Source organism: Parasteatoda tepidariorum, chromosome X1 (assembly GCF_043381705.1).
Source record: "Parasteatoda tepidariorum isolate YZ-2023 chromosome X1, CAS_Ptep_4.0, whole genome shotgun sequence".
NCBI lineage: Eukaryota > Metazoa > Arthropoda > Arachnida > Araneae > Theridiidae > Parasteatoda > Parasteatoda tepidariorum.
In genome coordinates, this window is record NC_092214.1 from 11,343,831 (window position 1) to 11,358,138 (window position 14,308).

Below are 14,308 nucleotides of genomic sequence, written 5' to 3' on the forward strand. Positions count from 1 at the left end.
GTGCAGTTGGCTGGGAAATAAACAATTTCGACTTTGTTTAGTTTTGGAATTGAAGAGTGTGCAGTTATCAATTAATAAAGCAATTTTTTTCTTCCTCTTTTTCATTTCTTTATCTAACTTCAACAACCATTCAGAAAAAAACTTAGAAGTCATCCAAGCTTTTTATTGACTTTATATTCCACTGGAAGACTTTTCACATTTTTGAAGCACCTCAGCTTCAATGATTTGCCGATAACAAGAGGTTGAATTTTGTGTGTCCCTGTGCTATTGGCACTCAGAAGAACAGTCAATCTTTGCTTTGATTTTTTACCGACGTAACATTTTTCACCCTTAAATGCCAATGTCGATCAGGTGGGAGCTGAAAAAACAGTCCAGCTTCATCTGCGTTATAAACATTTTCTGGTTTATACTTTTGAAGAATATCTGTATTTTTCTCTTGCTTCCATTCATTTGCTTCGTTAATCGGAGCAGATTTTTTCTCTCCGTGAACTTCTTGGAAAGTTATTCCATGACACTCCCGAAAACGCATTAGCCAACCATTACTAGCTTTAAAAGTTTCGTTCCCTGACATTACTTTAATAACATTAAGTTTATCTTGAAATGAAAGTTGCTTTCTCCCTGCCATCTTATGCTAAATTTCACTAGTAAAAAACATCCAATACACTGAAGACTCACCAAGCTAAAAATGTTAGCAGCACTAAATGTGAAAAGTTCTGATCGTAGAATTTGCGCTGGCTCATGACAACACCAGTTATAGTTTAAATTAGGGATTAAGTGACAGTGATGAACGATGACCAATGGTCAGTGTACATTTTTTTCTCCTCCCCAATTTCAATAAATGTGCTCCACCCACCTTCTACAGAAACAGTACCCTCTCAGGTGTTGCTGTGATGTGTGTGGTCATTTGTGACTCATGATCAGCTTTTAACATGAAGGAAATGAAATCGGAGGGGAATGTTACAACTGTGACTTCTTAAGAACTGAGGGAGGCATTTCTAAAACTTGAAGTTCTTAGGGTGGTCTAAGTATCTCAACAGTGGGGGATTGAAATCTGAATACAAAAGCCATTCTCTGAGGTGAAAAGAAATAACAGTGGGGTGAAAGATCATAACCAGCAGTGACCCTTCTATCATCAGAAAAGATGAAAAAAATGGCAAAAGATGCCAAAAAGACTTTTTACGTTATTTGAAAAACAATAATAAATTTAGAAAATAATGTTGAAATTTGAAAAAAAAAATCATTTTTCAGGGGTTTACTGCTTTGGAGAATATCGTTATATTGAGAGGAGGATAACATTAACTCTTATGCAAGTTTGACGGGACAACGAAACATTATCGTAGTAGAGGGAGTTGTTGTATCGGATATCGTAGTAGCAAGAGTTCACTGTACTACATATTTTTTTGCTTAAAATTGAAATTTTAATACTGCTGGGAAAAATCATAATGGAAGGGATTAAAAGTTGGCAGGTATGTAAAGGGGAAGTTTGATTGAGCTACATTTCAAAGCGTCCGAGTTTCATTTTAATCTTAATATAAGAATTATTAGGAAAACTTGTTCTTATTGCTTTCTTTATGTTGAAAAGAACATTATTGTATATTAGTTAAATTTTGCATTCCTATTCTTATATACTTTAAAGTTACATAGTTAAATTTTATGTTTAGTAGAATCCAGAGATTTCCAAATTGCAAGAAAGCTGTGTCTTCTTTTCAGAAGTGCTTTCACTTTTACAAACATTAAATGTTGCACTTTTATTTGCTATTTGATAACAGTTGTCATTTCAAATAAGCATCTTGAGCAAGCCAAAGTTCAAAAAGGTACCAATAATTAAAAAAGTTTGTAAACAACTGCTCACGCTTGTTTGTTTTCCAAAAGTTAATTTCGTAGTATTCCTCAAGAAATGAATTTTTTGATAAATTAATTTGATGTTATATTTTGATAAATCTAATGAATATTTAATTTGCAATCAAAGAGTCACAAACAATAGTAGCAAAATTATTTTGTACTTTCGATTATCATTTTATATTCCTATTCAGTTTAGCAGGGTTCATAAGGCTAAGGTAAAGATTTCATAAGGCTACCAATTTTCTTTTAAAACCAATGAAACTAAAAAATACAGTTTTCCCAAAATTTCAAATATAAAATTAAAATGGCATAAGATAAAGCCAAATTAATTAAATTTTAATTTAAAATATCAGATTGGTCTAATTTGAACTTGTACATGTTTATATCTGCCACGTCTCCTGTTTTCTAACGATGACTCCTGTATTTTAAGACTATCTCCTGTTTACCCTTATATTCTGAATATATATTTGTTGAAGAAATTTAAACAAAAAAGAAATTGTCAATAAAAATATTCACTGATGTCTAAAATAATTCTGATTCCTCAACAGCTGGTGCTATTGCCAGTACTTATGTTGAGTGTTAATAGTTTATGTAATTATAAATAATGGCTTAAAAAATCTTTTTTAGATTAAGATTTATATGCATATTTTTTACTTCTCTAAATGTAAGTGTTTATATTATTTCCAATTTTGAATTTCTCTTTTTCACTTACATGATTATGCATGATGTATGAGAACACTACTCGTAGCCTAAAAAATGCTAGTAAAATTTCCATTATTTTATTTCTCCAATGTTGGCAGGTATGCATGTTAATTACAAAGAAAGACTTATGATTATTAAAAGATTTTAGCCCTCTGTTAAATTGTGCTTTTGTTGTAAATTTTCCTTAAATCAACCTGCATTACTACAAAAAAAAATACTGATTGTGCATGCTTATCACTGAAACTAGTGGAACATGCTCCCAATTATTGAAGCCATAGCATGAAATTTTCTCATGACTGGATATTTAGGGCTGACTAGTATGTTTTGCCTTTTAAAATATTATGTTTCAAATCTAAACTACCATTTTTTAAAGGCAGCAGTGTATAAATATAATAGTTAAAAGTATGGCAATAAATTTCTTATTTTTAATGCCTTTTGATTTATGGTTGATATAGGAACCATTGAAACCTTATTGCAATCATATTTTTAAGTAAATATTACTATTTTTTGTTGTTGCAATAATTATGTTTCAATTTGTGAGAGTTTTTTTATAGTTTCGGTTACCAAAAAGTTCTTTATACTGCACCTGTTAACATTTTAAACATTTAGAATTGAAACTTCATGCCCTGATTTATACCAATTGTGCTTTTTCAACTGTAGCAAAAGACATTGTTCTTGAAGGTTTAGAGCTTGCTGTTCTTCACTGACTGTATTGTTTAGGATGAATTCAGTTTTTCTATCACTCTACAATTAGAACTGGCTTTTCTCAAGTCTGTTGTCGTTTATGTTGGTCTTTTATTTTAAATTTCCAATTACAAATTTCTAATGGAAAAAAACTATATAATTTCTAGCTGATTGAGAGTAATAAAGATAAAAATTAATTCATAAAAATCAAGAAATGCATTGAAACATGTAGAATTTGCTGCAATTTTCTATACCTGATGTTTTTATCCCTGTTAGAACTGTTGAATTTGTCTCAAGGAAATGCAGAACAAAAACTACAATTATGTTACCTACTGCGGAGCATTGATTCCTAAACAATATTTTAACACCCAAACTGTTCAAACTAACTAAATTTGCAAGTTTTCTTAGAAAATGGATATTTTAAACTATTATTTTTTATGCGTATGTATATAATATTTTCTAAATATTTTTTTTTTATAGTTCTTTCACTTTGATTCATTTTGAATATTTTCAGTGCTGAAATTCTTCTGACTTTATTTGACAAAAATTTTAAAAATATTTCCCTTGCTCCTTTTTTAGTTATAGAAAAATAAATTTATAATGATACAACTTATAAAGGGTGTTTATCTATCTATATATTCTACCCCATTCTGTCTCATGTCACTTTCAATCCTGAATATGTTCTTTCTACTTCAGTGACCAGCAAAATAACTTTTGCATTTATTTATTTCAAGTAGAAATCATAATAGAATATAGTTCCAAGCTACCAATTTATGTTAATTCTATAATTTAGAAAAATCAGCATGTTAAATCATGGTTAAGGTATATTCCGCATGATTCTTTGAATATATTTATATTTACTCATTTTAATATTAAATCGTGGAGTTCTAAATGTATTAAAAACATCTTTTGCTAAATAATTTATTTAGATTAAAGCAAAATTTTTGTGAAAAAAGTGCAAAATGTCAAGGGTTCAAGTAATGTTTNTTTAGAAAAATCAGCATGTTAAATCATGGTTAAGGTATATTCCGCATGATTCTTTGAATATATTTATATTACTCATTTTAATATTAAATCGTGGAGTTCTAAATGTATTAAAAACATCTTTTGCTAAATAATTTACTTAGATTAAAGCAACAACAAGCAGACCCTGTACTTTTATGGAAAATAATTTTTTTTTTCATTCTACTTATTTGCTACCAGTAGTAGAATTATAATAGCTATTATATTGCAACTGTTGGATGTTAGTGATTTTATGAAAAACATTGAGTATGTATAGTTATATCTCATATGAAAAAAAAGAGTTATACATTATGCCACTTCAATCGTGGTAGACTTATTGGCATGCCATTTATTCTACCGTCCAGGCTTATTCTTAAAGCCTTATAAAATAATCTCAGAGTAATAATAGGACCTCTTCACTGCTGCTGTATTATTTTTAATGGTATATTTGCTACAAAAATTTTATAAGCAAGACATTTTTTTAAACTGGTTGAAATATATTGTATTTGCTTTAAAGTCAATTTTGAAAAATAAAATTTCTGCAGGGTTACCTTTATTGGAATTTAGGAAGAAAAATAATATTATAACTTTTGTACCAAGCATTACAAATTCACTGGCTATGCAATTTCATGTTAATAATATGCTGCACTAAGTAAATGTTATCTTCCCTTTTCATTTTTTTTAAAGTTTTCATCGAAACATATTTGAATAAAAGTATACTTGTTTTCATATCTTGTTATTTTATTAATAGTTTTTTTTTTTTTTGTATTCATAGCTCTAATTGTAATTTTTGTTGGTTTTTCATGTACTTTATTAGTGTTTTTCAACCTTTACTTCATAATAGCATGTTTTTTTAGAACAATGCAACTAAATTTTAGTTTTAAAAATTTATTTTAATCACATAGTCTTACACACAGTTAAAATATTCCATTTTTTATCACAGAAACTTGACATTTTTTCCAGTACTTATTAGAAAAATTCTTGTTTTATGTCCAATCTTTCTAATTTTTATTTTCTACATGTTATTTTTATGGTATGCATATTTAGAGGAAAAATATTGTTACTTATTTAGAATTTCATGAATATAAAACATATACATTGAAGTGTTTAAATCACGTTAATGACGTGTTTAGAATTTTCAATATTCAAGTTGGGAAGGTATTTTTTTAAACACTTCTGAGCAAATTTAGCAATGGAGTGATTTGAAAATACTGGGTTTAAACAGTAAATTCTTTTTATGAAACCTTAAAACCCATCTAAATTTTATTAGTTTTTGCCTGTTTCTCTTGTATAAATCCATCATCTGGACAATCATATCTTGTGTGCAATAAAATCAATGTTTTTAAATAGGTGCTGAAATATTCATTATTCTTTTCGATTTATGAAATGTTTATTTATTTTTTGTTTAGCAGTTGTTATATTTAAAGGAATACTTATCTGATGTAGCATTATAAGGTATACTTAATTTAATCTTCTTGTGGAATCAAATTGGTGAACCGAAACTTTGACAATATTGATATAAAAATTATGCAGAAAATTGAAGGAATTTTATCATGGAAAAAACACTTTATTAATCTTGTGATGTCCATTTTTTTTAAAGCAATTATACGTTTTCAATAAATTTTAAAATTTTTATTAATTTTTTAATTAATAAGGGAGAAGTACCTCAAAGGGTAAAGAAATTCTCTCTGTTTATGTAATATATAAAAATTGAAAATAAAAGATATGTTAATCTATAAGAAAATAGAAGCTGATCTATATGAATCATTATGCTTTGTAAGATAACCTTTCTGGAAAAGGAATATATTTTAATGAATTGGCTCTCCCTTTACAGAAGGTCTTTACAGTGTATATGTAAACAAGGTTTTTGTGATTTTCCCTTATTGACTGATTGCTTATTAGCATACAGTTTTCATTCTTAGAGCTATCTTTAAACATATTTCAACAAAAGAAATGTATTAAAATAACATTCAGTTATCTTGAATCATCAAAATAAAAATTTTAGCAAGAGTAAACTTTCTTTCTTAAACATGGTGCGTAGCATTTTAAAAAAGTAAATATAATTAAATTTTCATTGAGTGTTTTTAAAAAGTGCTTAATTTTTCCTTTTCGAAAATCAGATTTTTTTCTTTACCATGTAGATTTTCGCCACGTATTATGCAAAAACGTGCTTCTCACATTGTTCTATTCAACATTTTAACAATTCATTCAACCACAATCTATATCGGTGAACCATCGGTCCATAGCGTATGAAAGCGTCAATCATTTTAAAAGTTTGATTAAATACTTGGGAGTCTGCATGTCGAGTTGGTTTGGTCGGGATTAGTGAGATTATTGCACTCTTATGTGCAACTCTGCTGCAGTTTGCAAGATAGTCTCAATTTCTTTCTTCATTTTCCATCCTCTGATATCGAACCGAAAAATCTCTTGAGAATTTTATAATGGTTAATATAATCAAGAAAAGAGTTCTTTGTCAGAAACTAGTTATTTTATCATGATCATGCAAAGTCCTTGAAAATTATTCTGCATTTTGTTAGTATATATAGTGCTTAAAAATATTTTCTGAGTGCTTATAAAAAGTACTGAAAAGTTGCTTATTTTTTTGTTGAAAGATTTGGCTGTGCACCCTGTTAAAGCATTTGTAAGGTTTTAAGCAAGTAAAAGTTTTATTTATATGGATGTATAATTAAACATTTGTATAATCCTATTCCTAGTTTTCATTATGAAATTAACATCTAACTTGACATTACAGAATTTTTCAATATTTAATGCAAAGGTATAATTTTATTATTGCTTTCATCTTTGACTCAAAATATTGCAAGTTTTGATTATTATCTAAAATGTTTCCTATATCAACTATTGTTCCTCTTATAATTTCAAATTATATCATCGTTGATAAAATTAATATTAAATTAATCTCTCTATACATTTAATAGTTATAAAATTTATTCTGAGACAATTAGGGCTATATTGTTTATATTATGTCACAATTCATTGTTATTCTAAGGAAACAAAAATAATATACTGCAACGCTGAATTAGAATTTTTATGTTTTTCAAATTGATTAGTGTAATCTAATTTTTTCCTTTTTAAATAATTTTCATTGAATTGATCAGTGTAATCTAATTTTTTCTTTTTTAAATAATTTTCATTGTAATTAAAGATTAAAATATTCAGAAAAATCTCTGATAATGTCCTATTTTTATTTAAAATTTTACTTATTCAGGAATAGACTATTATGAAAAGTTTAACTATGTGTTAACTAGGTGTTTAAAAAAAAATCAATTGTGATTTTACTATTAAAAAAAATATTTTTTTTTTAGTTTGTCAGATTAGTTTTTTAAATACCATAAAATGAAGCTACTTTGGGAAACTCCTGTTAAACAGCTTCCAGTGATATGAAAAATGATTTTTTTGGAATGTTTTGTTGGGCTTAGAAGCAGTATTAAGTTTTGAAACAAATCGAATATCGCTTAGAATTGTTGATCTATAATAATTGTCATTTGACTGTGTTTCTTTTGCTACCTGCAATGGACTATGACAAATCTCATCTGAAGTGTATATTTATGGTATTATTTATTTATAATCTAAGCTAACATTCAATATTCCTATATATCCTTTGTTTAATGAACATATTTTATTAACCTTTTCTTTACGGCTGCTACAACAAATCAACATGAATAACAGACTTTACCATGCTAAGCTTTATAAGCAAATTGTTGATAATTAAACATAGTGTGTAGCATTTTTAAAAAGTGCTTAAATGTGCTTATTTTCACTTTTTGCTCTTAAAAGCCTTTAAAGGTGCTTTTTTCTATTGGGTGTTTTTAAAAAGTGCTTAATTTTCCATTTTCGAAAATAAGAATATTAAATTTTCTCCACGTATTATGGAAACGTGTGGTTTTCGCTTTGTTCTATTCAACATTTTCACAATTCATTCAAACATATTACGACATACCAGCGGTCTGTAGCTTATGAAGGTGCCTATCATTTTACATGGGATGAAATACTTGCTATCCATATGTGGGTGTACTGAGCAAGGTTCGGTGAGTTTCTTGCACTCTCATGTAGAACTCGGCTGTATTTTGCAAGGCATTCTCAATTTCCGGCTTCATTTTCCTCACTTTGAAATCAAACCAAAAAATCTCTCGTTCTTTTTATGATGAATAATATAATTAAGAAAAGAGTTCTTAGTCAGAAACTAGTTATTTTATAATGATCTTTGAAAATTATTTTGTATTTTGTTAAAAATATATAGTGGTTAAAAAGTACTTAAAAGGTGCTTATTTTTTGTTAAAAAATTTGGCTACGCACCCTGTTAAATGCTTGTTTGACTTTTATTTTATTTTGTATGTCATGGTAGCCAACAATATCCTTCTTTTTGGGTGGTCACTTTTTGTCAATTTTTGTTTGTGATGATTAATAATGAGATCAGTAATCAAGACTGTGAAGACAGCACTAATATAGACAATGTTTATTCTTATTTATAATACCAGTGCAAGATGTTAAGATAATTGAAATAGAATGATCCAATCATGAAACATGAACTAATGCTTGATGTTGTACTCTGTTGTTCGGTGTTTCAGCAATCTGTATTCCTAAGAGGATGTTAATGAAAAGATATAGATATCTATGAAAGCAGACAAGGCATCAGTTTTTGTTAAGACCAGTAAAAGAGACCATATTGGACATTCTTGATCTGATTTTTTTTTCTGGTACGAGAGAAATCAAATAAAAGAAATCCTTTTCCAAATATCAAAAGATTCTCAAATTCTAGTGAAGAAAATTTACTTCAAAGCTTCAGTAGAATTATTGAAGTGAACCAAATCTTACAATTAATTAAAATAATTTTTCCAAATCAATTAGAACTGTAATGTACTATTATTTATTTAACTTAATTTTCAATAATTACCGTGTTATACATAAGTTATTATTTTCTTGAATAGAGATGTTCTACTAAGAGAACCAGGTTCTCCTAAAGACAGGTATTCTAAAACTCAGTCTGTGTATTGTAAAAATCAAAAGTATTCTAAATCTGGAAATAGTAAGGGATAAGTTCTAGCATGTGTGTGTGCATATCTATAAAACAATACAGATTTTGTTTAGTGTTTTGAATAAATGTTTTTTTTTTCTGTGGAAAATCTACTACATTGAAATTTCTTTCATCCTTTTAATCAAGTTCAAAAAATTGTGGTTTGCTTTGTGTTTATATCTTAACTGCTTTATATTTTTGTTAATTCATTCAATTTTATTTAGCTGTTGCTTCTTATGTTAAATTTTATTTATAAACTCTATTATATTGAGAAAATAAAATACATTTCTGTGATCAATTCAACGTGTTATTCTTATTTCGTAATTCTCTATGTTTGTTTTGTTGAAAATTGCAAAGTTTAGAGATGTTAAAAACTTTTATATTAAAAAAGCCTATGCATGTGATATATTATTCTTTTTTAATTATATGTTACATTGTAAAACTAATGGGAAATTGAAGAAATAGAAATCAATGCAAAATATGAAAGCATTGAAAATGGTTTACATTTAAAATTTTTATTTTAAGTAAAATCTGATCATGAAGGTTTCAGTACCATGTGAATCTGTAAGTTTAGTTTTAAATTATATTGTTTGCTGATTAATACCTTTATTTCATCCTTTATAATTCTAAAGTTAATTTATTGAACAAAAATGCTAACTGCTACAGCTGCCCCATAATATCTTTAGTTTTTTTTTAAGAATACAAGAGGTTTTACGAACTACATAAAAGCTTATTTTTGAGAGTGTCTTTCCCGCTTTTTTTGCAATTAAATTTTTTTTACATTTTTGAAGTATTTCTGATTTTTGTAACCTTTTGCCATTATGGAGACGAATCCTTACGTTTGAATACTTTACGAAATATAATTTTGATACACTTTTCATATGGGAAAATTTGAAAATGAAACCCAGATAATAGGTATATTAATACTTAAAAGGTTATTTTATTGTAATATAGGTGTGACAAAAGGCAGCTGTTTCCTATTTAGTGAAGGGAGAATGTTAAATGATAGACTGATTTTCACAACTTTATAGTAGAAAAATCTGTCTTAAAAGCCTCCAATAAGCCTGTAGTCTTGACTCACTTCATGGTGATCAGACGGAATATGAACTTGTCTCAATTTGCATTTTTATATGAAGAGTACTACTAAATATTTATGTTTGTTCACTTTCAATTGCTTCTGAAAGCAGCAACTGTCTTTTAATAAGTCTGCTCTGAAAATAGATGCTTTTTTCTAAGATGAGTACGTTTTTTCTTCCTTATTTTAAGGAAATCAAAACAGCCCTACAACTAGAAATGAATTTGTATAATCTTGCTATTTTATACTTAGTACCTAATACTTTAAATGAGTAAATCAAGAATTTTATGAGTACATTTAGTATTAATTAATTTTAGATATATTAAGTTTAGTAAAACTTAACTAAGTTTAGTAGTATTGCCAAACTTAGTTAAGTTTAGTAATACAGTGAAACCTGCCTAGTTGACCACCCTTGTAAGATGGGCACCTGCATAAGTTGCCCTCAATTATCAAGAACAGAATTTTTCCTATATAATACAGTACAGAACCCGTTATCCGGAAATCAGTAAACCAAAAAACTGGAACGAAATTCGATAAATTTTCCCGCCATTTTAAAAAAAAAAATTTCCCTCATAAAATTTAAAGATTTTTCTTTCTTTTTTGAAAAATGTTTACCTTACCATCATTTTGGAAATAATCATTAGTGTATTACTTCATTGCTTTTTCTTCTTTTTAAGATTATTTCCAACTATTTTTTTTTTCAGTTGGGTTTAACAATAAGAAAACGGCTTTTTGTAGCGATTCAGAAAACCGGAAAAATCAGTTATCCGGAATAGCGATGGTCCCGATCATTCCGGATAATCGGTTCCCTACTGTATAAAGAAGCAAAACCTTTGTAGCTTGACCACCTGTCTGTCTTGTATGTTGACCACTGAAATAAGTCAATTTTGTCTAGGAGTATTATGAAATTCTATTCTAAAACCCTCATAAGTTGACCAGAAGAAAAAATTCAGAAAATTTTCTGTCATTTTGGCAATGTATGTTAAAATTTCACTTGTTTGGTGAAATAGTGTAAAAAGCTAATCTAAACCCTTTTGTGAGTTGACCATCAGGGGAAACTGTAAGGAGTCAGCTTTTGACCATTTCTTTCATCCGTTCATTGAAAACAGGTGTGTTAGTTGAAAAGTTGCTCTTCCAGTTGCAATAGTGAGCATTTGAGTAAATGAATGCTCTGAAATATGCTTTGATCCTTTATTTATGGTCTTTGATCTTTAAGTGTAGTAAATAAATTTTAAAGTGTTCAAATAATTTTATTTTGTTAAAGTTTTCAAATTGCATCTTTTCGTGTTCTGATATTTTAAGAAATTATACTTATTAAACACTTCACATGCATGATTAACGAAATAATTTTTTTAGAAAAAATTAGTTAAATATTAGAATTATATGTATCAAATTGAAGTTCATTCAGATTTAAGCACATTTCTTAAGATATTCATTTGCATATTTTCTGAATAAAATTTTTAAGTCAAGTAAAAAAAAAAATCTAAATATACAGCAACATGATATAGGAAACGAAAAAGTAAACAATGACCCACCCCCTCTATAAGTTGACCACTAAAACAATGCACCACAAGTGGTCAACTTACACAAGTTTTACTGTACATGTAAAAAAAGTGAATTTAAAATTATATCCATTTTAGTTTACTGTAAATCTACATAATCAAATGAAAGTATGTCATAATGTGACATTCCTTTTTCTGATTCAATTTTGCATTTTTTTTTAATGTAAAAGAAATAATGGTGAGTTTTTATATCAGAGCACAGCTCAAAATGCTTGTTTAGCATAATAGACAGCTCAAAATGTATGTTTGCAAAAATAAACATGGTGGAAAGTGCAAAATTTTTCAGTTTTTAACCCAAGTTTAACAACTAAAGGAGAAATTACTTTTCCTTACCATTTTAATCACAAGCATAATCATTATAGGGCTATGTCCTGAACATAGAGGTTGGGTTGCTTAGTTATATTATAGGTGTATCTTTTTAGATGATGTTTTCATATTCAGAGCTCAAAACTATAATGTGAGTTTTTAAATTTAATTCGTACAGCGCAAATTTACTGCCACTATTATAAATTTATGTTATCTGTGGCAACCTTGTAAAAACAACTATTTACTTTTTTTAAAAAGAAAGACCAGTTTTATAAAATGTTAAAGTTCTAATATGCCGTATCACATAACAAATTTATTTTGATTCTTTAGCTCTTTCTATATATAAAAAAAAAGAACAATGCTTGTAAAAGTAGTTTAAAAAAATATATTAGGTTCATTTTCTTAAATAGATATGTCATTTCGAGCTATGTCTATTTTTGTAAGCATGCATTTTGAGCCATGTCCAGTTCTGAAAACTCACCAACCATATAAATTCTTATTTTCTGTTCCACAATGTACGTGTTATTAAATAGATGCTGCTTATGACTAAAATTGTGTGTTAGGACATTATTATATTTGATTTTTGGAGTTAAGAAAACTTTATAGTAATCAAATAATTTTTAAGAGAAATGAACTTTTAAATGAAATTTTGAGTGTTTAGAACTTTTAAATTATCTATTATAGTATTCTTTTTAAGTAAGATATATTAATTTCCATCTTCTGTGATATTTTGGTTAAAAGGAATTGTCAGCTTATATGTTAAATATTATAGATATTCCTTACATATTGTTAACACTTAAAGAGGGTTAGCAACTGATATCTTTTGATATCAGTAGTGGTTGATAGTTGATCTTTTGATATTGATTTATGTCTGTCTCTAAAAATGCTTCCAGCTGTGCAAAATAGTTTTAATTTTGTTAAGTTAATAAAAGTGCAGTGGGTTTAATGAAACTTTTAACTGAATTGATATTTATTAGCAGATTGATAATGGTTATTAATTTTAATATTTTTAACTGCATATGAAATTAAAGAATAAAATGCTTTAAATTTTTAATGTCTCAAATCGACACATGAAGGCTACTTTTTCAGAGAGAATTTAAGGAGGAAAGAATGTTTTGTTCAATGCTCTTATGTGCTATATGTAATGCTGCATAAAAGGATAGTACTGAGAGAGTCCACCAGTAAAATTCATTACCAGCTAGTGTTTGGACATGCTTTCTTATTTTAACTATTGATACATCTCTCTTTTTGTAACATAACAAATTATAAGTTTACTAGTTCTAGAACTCTTAGGTTTCCCCTTTTATTTATGTATAAAAGTTTATTTCCTCCCTCCAGAAGTCTGATATTAAATTCATTGTTTTTGTAAAATCTGCTGATGGTGCAATTTTTCTTTTCAATAACTCAACTGAAAGACTTTCAGCTTCATTGCTAATGCACCTTTTGCTAAAAAAAATTTTTTTTCATTTAATTTCCTTGACAAGTTGCACTGCTGAATCAGAATCACACTAGCTGTTTGTGTATGTTAGAGATAAAGCAGCTCAGATTATTGTTTCTTTCTTCCTTACTGTGATATCGTACAATTAATAAAATTAGTACTTCACTTACTTACCTGAAAGAAAAGGGCTTGTTTCATTGTTCTGGTGATAATATATAAACAGCACCCTATTCCCTAAAGTTTAGTATTGCAAAAGCCAAACCTGATTATAAATATATTTTATGCCTCTCTAGTAGCAAGCTAACTTGACTTAAAGCAATGCAATATTTTAGTGCTCACAAATATTTCTTGAATAAATTGTTTTGTATTTTATTCGCTTTTTAATAGCAATATTCATAAAATTTTAAAAAATTCTAGTTTTAATCACTGATTATTAAAGAAAGAAAAACAGCCTTTAAAATTTATATAGTAAATCTACCCGCATTCATCCCTAAAAAGGTTTCATCTGGTTTTACTCCTTGCAATGTTTGCCTATCTAACTTTTATAGCCTATAGGAGTTTTTTTCTTCATCCTCTATATTTGTCAGTATCAGTTGTTGAAAGAAGTTTCATGTAGATGACAAATCTGCTTTATTTTTATGTGTACTAAGCACCTATATTTTCTG